Consider the following 22437-nt stretch of genomic DNA (forward strand, 5'->3'; position numbering starts at 1 on the left):
CTCTATATATATATATATATATATATATATATATATAAATTTAAAAAAAAAAATCCATCCTTTAAAAAAATGTTTAAATGCATTAAATTTTAGCATTTTTTCTAATTTTACCTCAATTTTTTATATTAAAAATTGTTTAAAATATAAAAATATGAAGAAAAAAATTAGAGATATATTTGAAATAATGACATTGAATTTAATAAATATAAATGATTTTTGATCATATTTAAGATATTATTGTTATTGTTTATATTTAAGACCGAAATTAATAATTTATTTGTCATATAAGAAAAAATATATTTTAAACATTTGAATTATCTTTTTTATTTTAATTATCTCACTCTTTCATAATGCACATTTTGTATTAAATCATATTGATTTCTATAACTCTATTTAGGGGGATTCATGGTGCAGTTTGAATCGGTTTTGACGTAAATATCATTTGATCTAAAAAATATTTTACTTGCGGTTTGATTTGATTTTTGATGATTGGTTAAAAAAATTGATCTAATCTAATTCAATTTCATATTGTTTGATTTGGATCGATTTTTTAAATATTCAAATTGCAAATATTTTTTTTATTATATTATAAAGGCAAAATATCATTTTTGCTTCCTTAACTATACATTTGGATTCAGATTGGTTCCTTAATTTTTTTTTTCGTGTCAGATTGGTCCTTAACACTTCAAAACGTACCATGTTAGTCGTTTTCGTCTAATTAGCGACGAAATTTTTCAAAAAACAGTCGCTAAATTTGTCGCTAATTAGACAAAAAGGACTAACATGTTACACTTTAAAGAGTTAAGAGACCAATCAGACACGAAAAAAATTAAGGGATCAATCTGAAGTCAAGGGTATAGTTGAGGGAGCAAAAAGGGTATTTTTCGTATTATAAAAATACTAAGTAATCTTTCCGTTTTTGTTCTAGCCCTTGATCCTTCCCGTTTTCTTTTCTTCCCGTTTTCCTTTCTTTAGTGGCCCTTCACACCACACGTTCGTCTCCTTCTTGCTTTTTCGTCCTTGAGTTCCACAAGTTCCTTCTTGATTTGTGCTACCATGGAACATGTAGGAACAAGCACAGACACTGCTCGACAATTGGTCCTTGTGAAAAGAAATGATCAACAACAAAACAATAGTCAAAACCTTACTATAACAATACAAGGAAAAAAAGCATGGCAAGCACTATCAATACCAGCCCAACATCTAATCTAGATTGCAATAGAGATCAAAGGGAACAAGACAATCAAGTAGAGGCCTCAAGCCCGGGATTCTTTTACTATGAAGTAGAGGAAATTCAAGAATCATTGGAACCAAGAATAAGTATCCTTGGCAAAATCATTACACAAAATCATATCCACAAAAAATCGCTACAAACAGCCCTATCTGGCATCTGGTGTAACCCAAAGAATCTCCTTGTCCAAGAAATAGAATCTGATATCTTTCAGTTCACTATGGAGAAAGTTGAAGATCACAAAAGAATTTTCAAAGGAGATCCATGGTTATTCAGAAATTCGTGGATAATCATGCAGGAGTGGGATGGCGGAAGTGCAATCAACAAGATGGGTTTTTCAAAAGCCCCGATATGGGTTTAAATAATGGGGCTTCCCACAAATGCTAAAACTACTCTGATGGGGGAGAAACTGGGGGGATATGAGAAGTTATTAAAACATGGCTCTATGACATTCCTGACAAGACCATGGTTGTCAAGGCTAGAATCTACCTAAAAAGGCAGTCCCCTATATGCCCAGGAATGTACATTGGTAGCAAAAACAATGGCATAACCTGGATAGACTTTAGATATGAAAAATTACCCCTCTTTGCTTCTATTATGGGAAAATGGGCCATAGTGATGAGTATTGTAACAAAACCGTTGCACCGGTCCATAGCATAATAGAGGTCAACCCTCTAGGCACATGGCTCAAAGCTACTCATCCTGGAAGGAAACACATATCTATCGAGGACAGAAAATTCAGCAATATTCCCATAAATAAGCTTAACATGAGCACGTATAGCCCTATCCATAAACCTATGATTGAACTAATGGAAGTTATTTCCTTAATGGAAGAAAGCAAAGCAAGCAAAGAAGAAAAATGTGTTAACTTCAAACAAACAAACAAAAATACTGATTGAAAAGGAGGAATCAACTGACAACAACACTAATTGTCTAGATTTAAACAACACAACATCATTGGCATGCCTTCCTAACAAGGAAACCAGAAAAGGATGGGGATCATGGCATGGAACTGCATGGGGTTGGAAAACCCCCCAAACCATCATAGCTCTCACCCATTTTATAAGATTTCATTCACCTAATATTTTTTTCTTATCTGAAACTAAGAAGTATAGCAATGATTTATGTTTTAATAAGCTTGCTAAAATTGGATCCTTGTCCAATGTTTTTAGCATTGATTGTGGTAGCAATGGAATAGGTAGGGATGAGAGGATTTCTCTTTTATGGGGCGACAATGTAAATCTCATTATCAATGATTTTAATAAGAACTATATTGACTTCTATATTATGACTAATAATAATAACATTCATAGGAATAACATTGATAACATTCTATATAGAGGGGTTGCCATCTATGGCTACCCTAAGTCCAGTCAAAAACATCTCGCATGTAATATGATTATCAACATAGCCCAAAGACACTTCCACCCTAATTGGCTTATCTTTGGTGATTTGAATCTTACTACTGCTAATCATGAAAATGAGGGGGGGGGGATCCTCTAAACCCCCAACTTAATCAACTTATTTTTGACACTTTTAGTGCTTGTAATCTGGTGGATCTATGTTTTTATGGGCATATGGCTACTTGGAGGAACAACCAGCAGGGAGGCAATTTCATAGCTTCTAGACTGGACAGATTTATGGCTTCCCCCAGATGGAAACAAAGATTCCAACAAATCAGATCAGGTCGCAAATACAAATCAAATCTATGGCTTCACCTGCCCAAATACAAATCAGATCGCAATCTTATCCTCATCACATTCCAAGAGTCCAAGTATTAATGCATGACTAGGAAGGCCACTGACAAACCTAAAAGGTTTGAGAACATCTGGTTGGAGTCCCGTGAAACCAACAAAATAATAACAGATTCCTAGAACTATAGCAACAACCCGTACATCAATATTAAGCTATCCCACACTCTTAAAACCTTGTGGCAATGATGATCCACAAAATTTGCCCACCCAACCAAAGAGATCCTAGCCATTAGCAACAAACACAAAAACCTTCAAGCTACCAACCTCCAGAACATGCATAAGAAACAAATGCAGGAGATTCAAACGAAAATAGAATCCCTCCTTCATCAGGAGGAAATATGGTGGACTCAAAGAGCTAAGATCCACTGGCTTAGGGAGGGAGACAAAAACACAAAGTTCTTTGATCAAAAGGCCATACAAAGGAGAAACCACAACAAAATCAAGACTATGGATAAAGGCAACAGTGACATAACATCCAAAGAGGAGGAGACTCAAGACACCTTTCTACAATTCTATACCAAACAGTTCACATCTGAAACCCTATCTATACATGAAGATTGTTTCCCTCCTGACTATCTTAAGTGTAAACAAAGATTACAATTTTAGATCAAAGAAGGGAACAACATAACAGCTAATTCGGATATCTCAATTTTAAATCATATATTGTCAGTAACTAATTGAAATTGTAATGAACAAAATCACAATGTAATCATTTTTTGCGGAAACGGTGTGCAAGAAATGATTTCTTAAAAAAAACAATAAATTATTGTGTGGGTTGATTTAATTTAGTTTCTCATATTTATTTTTAATTAAATTAAGTCTAGAAATTAAATTAATTAATTTTAATAACATTTAAAAATCGTTTAAATAAATCATAGTTTAAACTAATCCAATTAGTTAAAATACTAGAAAGTTAAATTTAATGAATTTACCTGTTCGAGAATAATTCAATATTGTTAAAAATAACTACTATTATTTCTTATCAATTTATTTCATATTTATTTTATAATAAATAACATACTTAATAATTATATTTCTTATTTATTTCTCTTTTTTGCTTTATTTTTTTATATCTATTTTTTGTTTTATTTTCTCATATATATTTTGTTGTTTTACACCACTAGATCAATCAAATTACTTTTGTTTTATCCTCTCGCAAAACATATTTATTACACTCTCTCTTTGGTCTTATATATAAATAACTTTACAAAAAAGTTCACCCTTTAAAAAATGTCTAAATGGATTTAAGTTTAACACTTTTTCTAATTCTACCTCTACTTTTTGCATTGAAAATCGTTAAAAACATAAAAATATGGGGAAAAAATAGGAGTATATTTGAAATAATGACATTAAATGTAATAAATATAGGTGACTCTGGCTCATATTTAAGACTTTTTTTAATTGTTTATATTTGAGACGGGAGTGAGTAATTTATTTGTCATATCCGATCTAAAGATAAATTTACTTGCGGTTTGATTCAATTTTTGATGATTGGTTAAAAAAATTGATCTAATCCAATTCAATTTCATAATGTTTGATTTGAATCGATTTTTTAGATATTCAAATTGCAAATAATTTTTTATTATATTATAAAGGCAAAATATCATTTTTGGTCACTTAACTATACCCTTAAGTTCAAATTGGTCCCTTAATTTTTTTTCCGTGTCAAATTGGTCCCTTAACTCTTCAAAATGTATCATGTTAATCTTTTTCGTCTAATTAACGCCGAAAAAAATTCAAAAAATGATCGTTAAATTCATCGTCAATTAGACAAAGAGGATTAACATGATACACTTTGAAGAGTTAAAAGACCAATCTGACACGAAAAAAATTAAGGAATCAATTTGAACCCAAATGTATAGTTAAAGGACCAATGAGAATATTTTGCCTATTATAAAAGTACTATATAATAATAAATTTGATATAACATGTAACTTATAATATATTAAAAGATATGATAATAATTGCTTATGGTTGAATGAAATGAAATAATAATAATAAAATATATTAAATCAAACTTATAAATAGTATTTTAAAAAATAAATATCATCTAATAATAAACTAACACAACATATCATACTAAAAAAATTGGTATAGAAATATATACATGCGGTTCAGTTTGGTTTGGATTGCTTTTGAAAAATCAATCTAAGATTCGATCTGAACCGAGCGATTTTTACAAAATGACATCCAACAATTTTTTGTTTTTTGTTTTTTTTTTAATTTGTTTGCAATTTTTATTTGGATCGATTCAGATTTGAACATCCATACCTACACTCATAACATCCGTTATTTAATTCGCATGCTACATCACCTTTGTAAATGCTAAAACTAGATTCACTTGAAGTTATCTAGTAAAACGGAAATATGGTGTCTTTACTCCCAAGAGTTTTTATTCTTAGGTTTCTCCATTCCCCACAAAAAATACAATTTCCTTTCTCCTAAGTTGAGAATCCCATTTTTTCCTATATTATATTATGACAATATTTGTATCATTTGTACTGCCCATAACCCCATCTTTCATGTTCATCCCAAGCATATGGAACTTGACGGACAAACAAATCTTGGTCACTCATGTTTTTTTATCACTTTTTGTGTGTTCATATCATGACCAAGGCCCTCAAGCTCACTCCAGATTTAAAGACTTTAGATTCAATCTAATTGTGTGTGTTTCATTCATAGAATTTCGCACCATACTACTCAAGTATTTGTTGAAAGTGGTCACTGGTTCCACACTGACTAGATGCACCCTTGTCGTTCAGTTCTTTAAAATACATGTTAGTTCTCACCGTTATTAGGTGGCTGAGTAGAAGTCCCCACATCAACTCTAGGATTCATGAAGAGTGTGAAGGTGTCATCAGAGAACGAGTCATTTATCGCCGCACTACTATAATTTAATTTGTTCCCCTCAAACACCAATATGGTTAGGTAGTATTTTGGGTTGAGTTGTCAAAGGAATGAATGTAATGTTGTTGTGTTTGGGATAGATTCGGGGTGATTGATTGTGATGGATAAAAAGGGATTTATGGTTTAGTGTTTGGAATTTGTTGTTTTCTTAGGGGTAGGTTGTGTGCATGAATATGAGTTATAAGCAGTGGTTTATGATGTTTATTATTGGGAATAAGAGTCAAAATGTGAGTTTTGGGTTTGTGTATTTTGGTAGTGCTGACTTGGGAGATAAGGCGGTTGGGTTGGGCTATAAGGTTATTGGGTGTTGAAGATAGGTTATTGGGTGTTACCAGTGAAAGGTGGTTGTGTTGGTATATGTTGGTGTATGGTCTAGTGTGTTGGAAGTTTAAAGATAAGGGTTGGTCGAGAGGGTCAAACAGTAATTTATTTTTGTGATAGATAAAAATTTGAAATAGATCTATATTAAACCAAATATTAGTTTCTCAGTTTATATTCCATGTTCATGATATAGCCTTGTAAGACAGTGATGTGACGGTTCTTTCATTGAAGATGCTATTCTCTATATAAATCTTTTTAATTTTGATAACTTCCTTGATTTGACACTTGACTTTTGTGATATTCGTCCATGCACCTAAGTGGACCTGAAATGTTTTATTGAATCAAATTGGAGTTTAACCATATTTGTATGTTGTATTTCCACAATGGTGAACACTGTCAAAAGTGTTGTCAAACTTCAATTGGCATTATTTGTTGGGTCATCATCTACTAGATCAAGATAGAGCTTCCATGTAAACTGTTACATAAATTTAAATAATTTGTTAAAAAACAATTTAAACATTTAAACATTAGTAGTTTAGTTTCAAATATAATACATCAACTGCCTCAAAATGATCGAATAACGTCCAATATCCCAAAGTAAAATGATAGGGATTTATTTCATAATTTATCTCATATGTAAACCATCTAAAAAACAATTAGTCTTTAGAAAATATATTTAATAAACATATTTATCTATCTTATAAGTTTAAAATGTAATTAGTCGCGTATAGAAAATGGGATGAATTGGTATTAAATAGTGCTAGCCTCATCATTCGTGGTCATCCCCAAGATTGTAGGTAGACGACACACCTAATACAATAAACTTTCACCTTACTTGTTAGCACTACAAAAATACGTTCATGATACAATGGTAAGAATGAAGATGTTACCCATATATGCAAATAAATGCATTATTGTTGATGGACACAGAATCTTCCACCATCTATTTTGGGCATTTCAAACATGTATCAAAGGTTTTGCATATTGCAACCCTGTTGTTTAAATTGATGGAACTTGATTATATGATAGACATAAAGGGATTGTACTTATGGTAGTAGCACAAGACAATAACAATAATATTAGATGTCATCTTTATCATCCACAATTGATATGTATTAAACAAGCTTATAATAATATACATTCATCTCTTCCTTTAATCAATAGTTTATGGCTCGCCTTTACCCGACCGAAATCCCAATGACCTCAAACCTGATCTAGAGGAGGCCTGTTACATGTAAAAAAGACGGTTCTGGTAACACTTATGCTGAAAAAGATTATACAAGGACTTGAAGAAGAAAAGGAGTTAAGGTGTGAGGAAATGGTTCATAAGATGTTTCTATTTATATAAGTTACCACATGGATCCACTATTGACGGGTCCAGTATAGGAAAAAAACAAATCAACTGCCAATTAATTTGGCAAATTTATATTTAAATAATAAAAATATAATTGTGAATTGGCATGCCTATTCTATTAGCATACCTATTCTATGTAATAAAATATTATTTAATTTAAAATAATTTAAAAATTTTAATTAACTTAAAATAATTTAATATAATAAATTAAAAATGAAAAATATAAATTAAATTAAATTAAATTAAACTAAACTAAACTAAAAATTACTTATTTATTTATAAAACTAAAATATATATTATTTATTATTATAAAAATGAGATTAATTACTATACACGGTTAGTTTTACAAGGTCAATTCATTATCATCACCTGTTTGCATTACTTTACCGATTTTAAAAATAAAAATCAAACTTATTCTAATATCCAATATCTATAATTAACTGACGGTGTAAAATTAGTTTACACCTGTGTATTTCAATTAAATTCTATAAAAATTATATTATTTTTATTATTATGTAAATAATATATTAGTTTAAATAAAATAAAATGGATTAACCTTAATAAAATATAAAATGGAGAAATAAACATGATGGAAAGGCCCGCCATCTCATTTCGTGGGTGTTTGTTACTCGAAGAAAAGTCCACCATTTCTTCTACCAGACTTTATAAGATTGATTTATTTATTTATTTGAAAGAGTGGTATTTTAGTATAAAGATGAAAAGAAAAAAAGTTTTAATTGAAAAAAAGGTGATTGTATGGTGAAAAATTCTCATTCCTACTCATATTACGTCAGTTTGAAGAAAACTATTAAAGAAAGAGAATTGCTAATTCTAGTTTAAAAGGTGGAAAAACATCTTATAAAAATTCGAAAATATTCTCAGATTTTGGAAATGTATCTTCAGACGTATTTTTTATTTCACTGAAACAAGTCCCAATTAAGACTCGCCTCATATTTTCTTAAATTTATTTCGGAGATACATCTTTGAACTCACCTTAGCAATTTACTCTAATTTAACAATCCAGTGACTTTTCCAAAATAACATTTTCGGAATTGTGAAGCGAGAATTTGAAAACCTATCATTAGGGTTAAGTGTTTTGATTCATAATTTTGAATTTGGATTTTATGATGGTTGTTATATGATGATTATATGATGAATTCCGTGTCCCTTATGTGCGTATATTTTTCTGTTTTTATGATTGAACATATATCCACCATTGTTACAATTTCGAAGGTTTTAGGCATAATCTTAAAACTGTGATCAAATGATTTAATTGTGTTAAAACTGTAAATCAACTTTAGATAATTAGAGTATTGTATGGATTGTAATTTTCTGAGCGTTTGGTTTTTTACGGAATCAAAATCGGATGTCCGGAAGACCTCCAACAATGAAAAACGCAGAAAATTATGCATTCTTTCCGTCACGATCGCGCTCAGCGTGGGACCCTCGAAATCGTTTTGGGCATAACTTTTGATCCGTAAGTCCAAATCGAGTGTCGTTTGAAGTGTTGAAAATCTAAAATAGAGGTATATAACTTTTCTTCAGGGATAAAATAATTTTGGTGATTACTTCATGGACGTTTTTGGGGTTGAAGAAGATGAAAATTCTGTTGGAAATTTTAGAAAACAACAACTTTTTAGTAATGCCTTCGTGCATAATTTTTTATCATAACTTTCAACTCGTGAATCATTTTGGGTTGGGGTTTGAAGCATTAGAAAGCTGACTCTAAGAGATATAATGTGATGGTGATAAGTTAATTGATTGAGTATTATTCTTGTGCCTACTGTATTGGTGAAGTTTTTGTTCATACGTTCGGTTAATGAATTGTTGACACATCCCGACGATTTTGGTCATAACTTTTATTTCGTAAGTCCGATTTTGATGTCATTTGAAGTGCTAGAAAGCTAAGGCTAATACCTATAATATGGTAGTGATTGTTAAGATGTTTTTAATATTATTCACATGTCTACTATGTTAATAAATGTATTGGTTTATACGTTTGGTTGATGAATCGTTGCATTGTTGTAATATCGTTTTGTGATGATTATGTTATGTCGATGATGTTGAGATGTTGATAAGTTGCTATTGTTTGTTGATATTATTCATGTGGCAACATGAATTGGTTGTTGCATAATGAATTATGTGATGTATAAATGATGAGATGTGTGTAGGGATCCTTTAGGTGAACCTTGTTGTGTTAATGCATGTTATTTGAGAGTCATGCATCTTGGTGTATGGGCTTCGGTCCAATTTTCGTGAGCCTCGATTCTATGGTGATGTACCAGGTGCGAGTAGCTAATTCTTATTATGGGGGATTAGTGAAGCGTTACCTATGTTAATGGTAACGAGTTTTGGTGAGCCTCGATCCTATTCTGATGGATCGGGTGCGGGTAGCTAATTCCTATTATGGGGGGTTAGTGAAACGTTACATATGGTGATGATAACGATTTTGGTGTGATCCGGTTCCAAGAGGGAATCGATCCTATGGTGGGGATAATGGAGTGAGATGAACCTGAATGTTCATATTTGGTACCACATGCATGTCGAGTCGGTTTTGAGTACATTGTATAAGTGTTGCATTTGTATTGGTTGTTGTTGATGTGTTATTGGATGAGATGTTGTTGCATGTGATGTTAATGATAATTGAGATGTCCTTTTGTATGATGTTGATGATAATTGCGATGTTGTCGTGTATGATGTTGATTATGATTTGGATGTAAGAATGTGATATATTATTGTGCATGATTGTGTAAATGTTATACTCTATTCTTCATTCTATATCGTTATTATTAAAATGAATTATCACCACTTCTGTTTGAATGTTGCCTTTACATGGGCCTCGTGCAGATACTCAAGATTAGTATTGGTGAAGTAAGTGGAAGGTAACTCTTGGGTTACTTCTTTATTTTGTCGCTTTTACTAGTGGTACCTTGCTCTGATCATGTAACATCGGGTTGGGTTAAACGCTTATTTTATTCCTTATGTATGATTATGTTGAAGTCATAAAACTAATTTTGTTGTTGAGAATTCTTAAGATGTTGAGTTGATTGATTACAACTCTCTTATTTTGTTATTACAATTGAAGTTGAGACTAGATGTTATTACTTGTTTTATCTTCCATAATTGTGATGATAATTCCGCTGCAATGATACTTTAAAATGGAAGTGAGCATGCAGTGACAAGTTATGGATGTCTTATTATGTGAATATATAATACCGATCAGATAAGTGGCATGTCGTGTAAACATCTCAGGTATGATTCAGATAAGTGGGATGTCATGTAAACATCCTTATTATAAACGTGTGTACTGAAATTTACTGTTGAAACTCGTGTTACGGAGCAAGTCATGTGTGTTATGAATGTGTGACACCCTACGTGGTTTTATTTTATATTTAATTTACGCGATAAATTAAGTGACGGTTTAGGGTGTTAAATTAGTGGTATCATAGAAGGTCGGTCTGTCCGGCCAGGTTGTTTAATTATGTTTGTTCCCTAGTATGCGGCATGTGTGTGAGAACACTGTCGATGCTTGTTTTGTTTTCCATTTGCAAGTTGGGAATGAAATAAGTAGGGGAGAAGCGTCTGCTTCTCTTAGATGTTCCAATCGTATAGAGCTTGGACATCATGTTGCTGCATGCAAGAGTGTAGTGTTGGCTAGTTAACCTGTTTTGAGAATGTTGTGCTTTTCCTGAACCCAAAGAGAGGTCGGATTCGAGGATGGTGTCGGTTAGTAAAATGGTGTGATCCTTGAGGGAATGAGGTCAGGTGTTCTCGTTGGTCGCTTCCTTGTGAGGGGAAGGTGATGTTTTATCCAGAGATTAGCCATTAGGGTGTTGAGTATCCTGACGTGTTCCTTGAGGATGTGTAGGATTTGTATTTTGTTGGAACAAGTTGATGTTATTCTTGGAATGAATTGGTTGGAGTCAAACCAAGTGTTTACCAATTGTTTTTTTTAAGTTGGTGCAGTGTGCCTCTAATTGCAAGAGCTCAAGCGATGCTAAAGTTGTGTTGTTCCTAACACTGAAGATGATGCGGATTCGAGAATCCTGTCTACCGGTCAAGTTGGGAAGTCTTTAGGGAAAACGATCAGGTATTGTTAATGTTGTTTCTCATAGAGTAGAGAGAAATGTGACACCTAGTGTTATAGTGGTGTGTGATTCTTAATGTTTTCCTGAAGATATCTATGACTTGCCTCTAGAGTGTGAGTTTTAACTCAATGAAGGTAAAGAGTTGACGTTTGTATCAGCTAAGCAAGTGAGAGAATCCGTGAAGGATATAATACAAGTGTTTGTGATGTTAGCTTCGTTGGAAGCTAGAGAACAGGGAGTAGTTCGTGATCTTCCTGGAGTGTGTGAATTTTCTGAAGTGTTTCCTGAAGACATCAGTGATTTGCCTCTAGAGCACGAAGTTGATTTTTCTATAGACTTAGCACCTGGTACTAGTCAGGTGTCGATGACTCCTTATAGGGTGTATGCTTTAGAGTTGGGGAATTGAAGAAGCAACTAGAAGATTTGCTTGAGAAGAAGGTTGTTTAGCCAAGTGTTTCTTTATGGGGTGTGTCAATGTTGTTAGTGAAAAAGAGGGACGATAGTATAAGGCTATGGGTGATCTGTGAATTATATTATAGGCATTGAAAGAGAACTATTTGTATGCAAAGTTTTTCCAAGTGCGAGTTATGGTTAAAGAAAGTGAGTTTCCTTGGTCATGTGATTCTAGTGGTGGCATAATTGTGGATCTATCGAAGATAGATGACGTGTTACAATGGGAGACTCTGAAGTCTGTCACTGAGATTAGAAGTTTTTATTAGATTGACTGGTTACTACAGGAAGTTCATTAAAGGTTTTTCAAATTTAGCATTGTTGTTAACTCAGCTGACTCGAAAGGGTTAAGCCTAGGTTGGGATGTGTATTGTGAAAAGAGTTTCCAAGAACTCAAGATGAAGTTGATGTCTGCTTCAATTTTGATTTCGACGAATCTAAGTGAGTCCTTTGTTGTATATTGTGATGCTTCGAAGATGGGTCTAGGAGGTGTGTCGATGCAAAATGGCCAGGTTGTGGCTCATTCTTAGAGACAAATGATATTTCATGAAAGGAATTACCCTACGCATGATCTTGAGTTGACAACAATGGTATTCATGTTGAAGATTTGGAGCCACTACCTATTTGGCTCCAAATTTGAAGTGTTCAGTGATCACAAGTGTTTGAAATATTTATTTGATGAGAAGAGTCGAATATGAGGCAGGGGAGATGACTTGAACTTTTGAAGGGTTGTGATTTTAATTTGAGTTACCATTCGGGTAAAGTTAATGTTGTAGCTGATGCGATGAGTAAGAAGTATTTATACAGGTCAATGCTTATGGCCTGAGAGTTAGAACTGATTGAGCAATTCAAAGATATGAGTTAGTGGGTGGAGAAACTCCTAACAATGTGAAGTTGGGTATGTTGAAGTTGACGAGTGGTATCTTTGAAGAGATCAGAGAAGGCTAGAGATCTGATTTAAGTTTGATAGATCGTCTCACATTAATCGACCAAGGTAATGGATAAGATTTCCGAGTTTATGAAAATGGTGTGGTGATGTTCAGAGATAGAATTTTTGTTTCTAATGTACCCGAACTTAAGAGGAGTATTCTTGAGGAGGGTCACAGAAGCGGATTAGGTATTCATCCCGGTGCTACGAATATGTATCAAGATTTGAAGAAGATGTTTTGGTGGCCAGGAATGAAGAAAGAGGTTTCCAAATTTGTGCATGCTTGTATGACCTGCCAGAAGTCAAAGATCAAACATCAGAAGTCGTTGGGTCTGATGCAACCATTGAATATTCTAGAGTGGAAATGGGATAGTATTTCCATGGATTTTGTAACAGGTTTACCAAAGACTTCAAAGGGATGCGATTCAATTTGGGTGATTGTGGATAGATTGACCAAAATCGACTCATTTTATATCGATGATGATCAATTATCCCTTGCAGAAGCTAGCTGAATTGTATATTGATGAGATTGTGAAGTTGTATGGTAATCCTTCAAGTATTGTGTCAAATAGAGATCTAAAATTTACATCGAGGTTCTGGGAGAGTCTGCAGGCTACTTTGGGTACTAAGTTGAAGTTGAGTTCTTCTTATCTTACATAGACTGATGGTCAAATAGAGAGGACTATCTAGTCTTTGGAGGACTTGTTAAGGGCTTGTGTTCTAGAACAAGAAGGTACTTGTGATAGCTAATTGTTGTTGATTGAGTTTACCTACAACAAGAGTTTCTATTCTAGTATCAGAATGGACCATATGAGGCGTTGTATGGTAGGAGGTGTAAAACTTATTTGTGTATGATGAGTCGGGAGAACGTGTTGTGCTCGAACCTGAGATTGTTCACTTGACGACTGAAAAGATCAAGATGATCCAGGAAATGATGAAAGCATTGCAGAGTCGTCAGAAAAGTTACCATGACAAGAGGAGGAAAGCCCTTGAGTTCCAGGAGGGAGATCACGTGTTTTTGAGAGTTACGCATGTAACTGGGGTTGGTCGAACTTTGAAGTCTCAAAAGCTCACGCCGCGTTTTGTTGGTCTGTACCAGATTTTGTAGAGGATAGGAGAGGCGGCCTATCAGATTGCTTTTCTGTCGCCGCTTGCTAATCTTCATGATGTGTTTCACGTGTCTTAGTTGAGGAGATATATTTCGGATCCATCTCATGTGATCCAGATGGAGGATATGCAAATGGGAGATAATTTGACTGTTGGTGTATCACCCATGCGGATAGAGGATCGGGAAGTGAAGTAAATACATGGTAAAGAGATTTCCTTGGTGAAGTTAGTTTAGGGTGGACCAGTTGGTGAGAGCATGACTTGGGAGCGTGAGAAGCAGCTGAGGGAGTCGTATCTAACTCTGTTTTCCTCATGTAATTTTCAAGGGCGAAAATTTCTTAAGTGAGAGAGAGTTATGAAACACCGTTTTTTATTAGATATTTTATTATATTTTAATTGTTTGAATTATGGATTTTGATGATTCATTTTATGGCGGAGTATGTATCATTGAGTTAGGGGTATAGAGAGATGATAGAAGTAAGTAAAATAATTTAGAATTATTTTGATAATTAAAAATAATATTTTATTTATTTTTATTATATTAATTAGTGAAGATAGAATAATTGAGGAAAATATGAGAAATTGAGAAAGTTAGTGGGGGGAAGGAATATGAGATAATTAAGTTTGGACCAAGTTGATGATTTGGAAAAGTTTACCCTAAAAATAAAAAGTCAAGAGGAACCTAGGTTTAGGGAGATTTTCACAGTACGTGACATTGGAGAAAAAGGAGAAAAGAGGCAAGAGACAAGGCAATTAAGGGAAGAGAGTGAAGGTTTCAATTCAGAATTTTTACAAGGAATTCAGGTAAGGGTGAGAACTTGTTCCAATAGTAATGGGTATGGTAGAATGGTAGAATGGATGAACCTTTAACCTCATTAGGGTTAAGTGTTTTGATTCATAATTTTGAATTTGGATGCTATGATGGTTGTTATATGATGATTATATGATGAATTCCGTGTCCCTTATGTGCTATATTTTTCTATTTTTATGATTGAGCATATATCCACCATTGTTGCAATTTCGAAGGTTTTAGGCATAATTTTAAAACTGTGATTAAATGATTTAATTGTGTTAAAACTGTGATTAAATGATTTAATTGTGTTAAAACTGTAAATTAATTTTAGATAATTAGAGTATTGTATGGATTGTAATTTTCTGAGCGTTTGACTTTTTACAGAATCAAAATCGGAGGTCCAGAAGGCCTCAAACGATGAAAACGCAAAAAATTCTGCATTCTGTCTGTCACGACCACGCTCAGCGCGGGAGCCTTTGTTTATGTTTTTTGGTCAAAATCATTTTGGCCATAACTTTTGATCCGTAAGTCCAAATCGACTGTTGTTTGAAGCGTTGAATATATTGAATAGAGGTCTATAACTTTTCTTCAGGGATAAAGTAATTTTAGTGATTATTTCATGGATGTTTTGGGGGTTGAAAAAGATGAAAATTGTGTTGGAAATTTTAGAAAACAACAACTTTTTAGTAACGTCTTCGTGCACGGTTTTGATCATAACTTTCAACTCGTGAATCATTTTGGGTTAGGGTTTGAAGCATTAGAAATCTGACTCTAAGAGATATAATGTGATAGTGATAAGTTAATTGATTAAGCATTATCCCTATGCCTACTGTGTTGGTGAAGTTTTTGTTCATACGTTCGGTTAATGAATTGTTGACACATCCCGACGATTTTGGTCATAACTTTTATTTTGTAAGTCCGATTTTGATGTCGTTTGAAGTGTTAGAAAGATAACGCTCAGACCTATAACATGCTAGTGATTTTTTAGATGTTTTAATAATATTCACATGCCTACTATGTTAATAAATGTATTGGTTTATATGTTTGGTTGATGAATAGTTGCATTATTGTAATATCATATTGTGATGATTATGTTGCTATGTCGATGATGTTAAGATGTTGACAAGTTGCTGTTATTTATTGGTATTATTCATGTGGCAACATGAATTGGTTGTTGCATAATTAATAATGTATGCATAAATGGTGAGATGTATGTAGGGATCTGTAGCGGTAATTTCATGACCATTAAGCTATGGATAAATTTAACGTCAATAAAATTAGAGTCGCCACCGCGCTTTTATTGTTTCCAAAGGAAAAGGGAAAAGTACGAACAAAACCCAAAGATAAGAAGTTTAAAATCAAAACTAATAAAATGCCAGAGATTACAGGTAATGGGGTTGGTTACACAGAGGGAAGATGTTAGCACCCAAAGTGTTTTAGGTACTCCTAGGGAGCCCTTTTTTATGTGTGCATGTGTTTTGGTATAAAAGGATGTTTGCAATAAATAGAGTGTGGGGATGAGAAAAGATTTAATTAATTATATTTTTGTGTTTGGCAAGACCTTCGGACTTGTGCCTACGTACCAACATAAAAATGAGGGATCAAAACCTCGTAGTTCGTGGTATCATGGATTGCTTTTAACAAAAATTTAAATTTAAAAGAGGCACAAAGGGCCTAAAAGAGTTTGAATGAGTGTTAGTTCTTTTTTTCTTTTGAAATTTTAAGTCAATATGATTAGATTCATTTACAAGTTTGATTGAGAAAAAAGTTTAGAAATGCAATGGCATAAGGCCAAAGTTTCTAGTTTGCAATAAAGTCTATGTTTAGAAATCACAAGCAAAGAAGATTTTAAAAAAAGCGTGAGAGATTTGAAGTTTAAGAAATGGGAGGAAATTAAGAGACTAATCCTAAGCAAAAATTTAAAATTTAAGAGTTGAAAAGATCTGACCAATGGAATGCAATCCAATAGACAAGAATATCATATAGGAACTCATTTTTCCTTTGGACTTTAGAATCATGCAATATCAATAAATAAGTAGCAAGATGAAGAGCAAGGCATCAAATAAAGATAGCCACATCCAAGCAAGCAACTTCATAGTCTTCTTCTTAACCTTCCCTTGTATCAGATGAACTATTCCTTGATTGGTTTAGAATAAGGCATTAGACACAGGTTCAAAGTGACATTTGCATCAAGACCATGTAGCAGATGAACTCAAGTGGATCCCAATACTTGCATCAGATAAAAATTCAAATCACAAGAACTTGATTTCAGAAATGTTGGCATTGGCCAAGTCCTTTTGCATAGGGAATGTTGCCTAATTCTAAGTCCAAAGCTCAGATCAAATCCAACAGTCCACAGAAACATTTTTTAGGGGTTTTTGTTGTTTATTAGGTATGTTAAGGTCCTAAGACCACAAACACAAACAAGTATATACAATCATAATATATGGCTCAAGTGAGCAAAGTCAAAATTACATAAACATAAACAAGTTAAATGGTATGTAAAATGGCAAATGATAAATGGCTTAAATTTAAATTGCACAAAGTAAATGACTTGAAATTAAAAGTAATTATAATAAAAGTTAGTCAAATATTACTTGATTAGATGTTAGTGGAGTTTTGCTTTTCAATTGTTTAAGTCATTCTTTGGAGAACACTCAACCCTCTATTCACAAGCATGGATCCTTGAACCAAGACATCTTCCAAAGGAAGGAAAAAAGGCCAAGTTTCCATACAATACCATGAAAGGGGGGAGACTTACAATTTCACTTACTAGAATAATATGCCTTTGTGTCAAAATTTAGCGCTATGTTAAGCAATCGTAATTGGACTTATGTAGAAGTCACAACTATTTGAGGTCGGGCAATAGAAATTTTGGTGTTAATGCATGTTAGAGATATGGTATAATGAACCATACTCCTAAAACATACCACACACAAAAAGAAAATAATCAAAGGGTGGATCTAATCTCATCCATACTTGTATTGGTTCATCTAAAACAAAGTTATTTATGAAACAATTAGCCTTAGGATAATGAGACTTCCTTGGTCAATGAAAGGGATGAGATAGAATGGGATTGAAGATGAAGAGGGAGGGGAAATAAGACAAACACAAATTGGTCATGGGAGGAATTTTATCAAATTAAAATCATTCATTTATTTTGGGAGATGAAATGTATATTTCATCAATCCCCTAAATCCAATGATTTTAATCCAACAAAAGTCAAATCAACTTTGAACAAGGCCCAAACACATAGTCAAACTTCATAAGTCAATAAAAATGGCTCAATACAATTTATACACAATTAAACAATTAAAAATCAAATTAAAATGCATTTGAATTAAATTATGTTTGATCAAAAACCTAAAACCTCTTCAAAATACCAAATAAATGGCCAAGAGATTTATCATAGGTCAAACAAAGTCAAAGGACCTTGGAGAAAAAATTTCATTATTTTTAGAAAGTCAGAAGTATTTTTAAACAATTAAAAATATGCACAAAAACAATTAAATCATTAAAAATATCAATATTAATCCAAAAAATAATTTTAATTCAGAAAATGAAAGAGAAAAATATTTGAATTTTTTTGGTGAAAGTCCCATATTTTTTGGATTAATAATGAAATTAATATGAATTAATGAAAATAAATGGATTAAACATAAAATCAGAAATTAAAATAGAATTCAAAAAAACAAGGGCAATCAGATCTCCCTCATTAATTGAGGTGACAGATTTGGTGACCAAGCGCACGTGTTCCACCATGTACCAAGTCAAGCGTGCTGCAACAATGGTAATCAGAACCAAAGGCTGAGATTAAAACATTTTAAATGGATCATGTGGCTGAGAAGCAAGATAACTCATCACCGGAGCCAGAACTTCGGTCTTCTTCTCCAGTGGACCTCACCGGACTGGTCCACCATCAACCATCACCAAAATGAAAAAGCAAGACATGGATTTAAAGCAAAAATGCCCAGGAGCTCGAATTTGGCCTCAATTTTTTCCAATTCCAAGTATATGAAAAGATACGGGGATTTGAATTTTGAGGATCATGAACTGAGTTGCTTCGATTTGACCTCCAAGCAACTCAATCTTGTTGCCTACATTGGTAGGACTTCAGCAAACCAACAATCAGTCAAAATGGATGAGAAATGAGGGATAACTGAAGAAGAAAAGTTTATAAAATCTCACCTTTAAGGAGCTCCAGATTAGCTTGATCTTGCTTCCAATTTAGCTTGGCTTGACTCTAGAAGCTTGCAGAAGATGATTTGGATGGTTAAAAAGCCTGGACTCTTGGAGTTTCAATTCTAAAACAGAAGGAGAATTGAAACTCGGATTCTCAAGAAAACTTCAAGATTATCCTTTCAATAGTGTTTGGGGAAGAAGGGGGTCGAAGCTTGGGCCAGAGGGATCCTATTTCTAATCATGAAGGGTCTTATTTATAACCAATGTGAATGATATTTGCACACTTCCAATTCTCCCTTGCATGGATGCATGGCTGTTCACTAGGCCCATGAGATGATGCCATATGATCCAAAGTTCAATGTACTTCATGCTGAAATCATGTTAGAAGCTCATGCAAATGTATATGAAAAGTGGAACTTGGAATTATCCAAATGGTGCTTTAACTTACACCCATGTGCAAGTACCTCAATTTTAACCCAAATGAGATGATCTTGGATGTTTTGGAAAGGTGGGATCAAGGGTAACAACATTTATGTTGAACACGTTTTCATTTGAAGTTTGGATCATGATGAATTTTGAGGTTGAAGTTTGGGAAGTCAAACATATTTGAAAATTTTCTAAGTTCCAAGTCAAATGTTCACTTCTTCCACCTTCAATAATGTTTTCTATGGGCTTCAAATGAGAAAAGTTCCTTCATCAAAGTTGTATCTCTTTAAAACCTCTTCAATTTAGTCACATATTTGACCTCATTTGTATTTGGTATGAAGGAGTTATGCATTTTAGAAGTTGAGGAAAATCACTTGTTCTATGGTAATGGCCCAAAATGACCTATAATGTTTCCTCTTGGCATATGCATTTTCAAGTTGAGGTTGCACTTACTCCAAACAGAAAAGTTGAAGTAGACATCGGGAATTTGATCATGGAATTTGAATGGATTTCATCTCATAAAGAATGAGCAAGTTATGGTCTTGGGAAGTTGACCTCCAAACTAGGGTTCAGATAAAATGACCTATAATCTTTCACCATAAAAATTGACTTTCCAATCAAAACTAGCCTTTGACATCAACATGAAAGTAGTTTGGAATGTAAGTTTGAGTAACCTTTATCTTGGAATAATTTTCATATGACACAAATTGTAGGAGATAGGGTCTAGGGAACCCCAATTTTGACTAGTTGACTTTCTCTTGTCAACCACCATGAACCAACTTGCTAGCTTGACATTCTCTTGACTTTTGGGACTCCTGGAGGATCATATATGCATAATATGATATAAGGTGAAGTATCCCTTGAAATATTTGATCAATTTTTGAAGAAACTTGTTGAAGAAGTCACACAAGATACCTAGATGAATTAGGCTTTCCAAGGTAAACCAACTCCAAACCCTTGATGATTTCTTGATCAAAATAACATATGAAGAACATGGGGATCCATATATGATGTTTAGAGCCAATATAGACGAATCTTGATTGAGCTCCTTGCATTGAGGGTCTCAAATCCTAGATATGAGCTTGATAAAGCATAGGTGAACATGTACACTACCTACAAAAGCAACAAACTATACATTGACATATTTTTGGTATTTTGGTTAGTAAACAAATAAAAATGAAGTATGATACAATCAAATGTGCTTGGTGATATCTCCCAATGAAAACCCAATGAATGAGGGGTGGGGAGGATGCCAAGATGTGATCCCAATGCTAGCATATGATGCGATATCATGAGGGATCTTAGGGTCAAAATTGGGGTCTTACAGCTGCCCCTATTTAAGGACGTTCTAGCTGAGGAGATGAAGGTTAAAATCTTCATATCGACTCAGTAGAATGGACTTAAATAACAACAATAGAAACAAATTTTGGTCCTTAAGAGACCTCATGATGCATATGCTATGAATGTTAAAATAATCTCTGTGGGGAAAACGTTGCCATAGAGGGAAAGAATTCGGAGAGACTGAAAGTACACAGGAGCATAATGAATTCCATAAGGAAAACTCACTGGGGAGACAAAGACTCTAGGGGATACAAGGTATGTGTAGGTCAGGCTACGAATTAAAACTGCTAAGGGACACGAGGGTTTCCATGAAAATAAATCAATGGAAAGACTCAGTCGGGGATAAGAAGAAAATCAGCAAGGGAAATAGGTAAATCGTAACAAAGCTGAAGTGCCTGAACCAAATAGAAAAAGGCGATTTCACTGAGGAAATACACACTCAAACTCAACTGGGGAAGACATGAACTTCAACACAGGAGTAACAAAAGCATATTATCCACTACCGGTTACTGGGTAAGGAGATAACAAAATCTGTCAGAGAGAACATTCGTTACCGATTAGGGTAAATATATAAAGGATGACTCGCTGAGGGCAACCAGGAGGTGTACTCATTACCAGTTACTAGGTAAGAATAACTTGCTGGGGAAAATGCCAAATAGGGTTTACAACTATCGGTTACTGGAAAGAATACCAAAGAAAGAGAATATCCGTCACTAATTAAAGTGAACATATCAAGGATAGACTCAAAGGGAAGAATATCAGTCATCGGTTAAGATGAACATATTAAGGATAGAATGTCGGAAAGAGTAGGAATTACATCTATCAGAAACTGGATAGAATACCAAAAATAGAATATCTGTCACCGGTTAGGATGAACATATCAAGGATAGACTCCGAAGGGAGAAAATAGGAATTATATCTATCGGTTACTAGATAGAAAACCAAAAGAGAGAATATCTGTCACCGGTTAGGATGAACGTATCAAGGATAGACTCTGCAAGGGAAAGTAGGATTTACAACTACCGGTTACTGGGCAGAAGACCGCAAAGAGGAGGAAACCCGTCATCGGTTAGGATGAACATATCAAGGATTAACCCTTTGGGGAATGAAATCATAGGGATTACGACTACCTTTTTACTGGGTAGAATACCAAAATGCGAATATCCGTCATCGGTTAGGATGAACATATCAAGGATAGACTTCAAGCAGGGGAAGAAAATATCTGTCATCGGTTAAGATGAACATATCAAGGATAAACTTCCTGGGGAAACATGAAAACGGATCCGCTAGGAAGAATAAAGGAAATAGATTACCTTTTCTGGGTATTGGGCAAAAGTAAATTACTCGCAAACTGAGAAGAATATTACCAGTTACTGGGTAATAGACTCTCGGGGGACCAAAAGCATCTATCTAGGTAAGATCTAGAAAGAAATCGTCAATCAAAAACTCAACCCAATGAGGATATAACTCAAGGGGAGTGGTTCCATCCAGATAATCAACTGGGAGGAAGCTAAAATAATAATCATCCACGAAGAAATAACTTAGTGGGGAATGA

Source organism: Lathyrus oleraceus, chromosome 4 (assembly GCF_024323335.1).
Source record: "Lathyrus oleraceus cultivar Zhongwan6 chromosome 4, CAAS_Psat_ZW6_1.0, whole genome shotgun sequence".
NCBI lineage: Eukaryota > Viridiplantae > Streptophyta > Magnoliopsida > Fabales > Fabaceae > Lathyrus > Lathyrus oleraceus.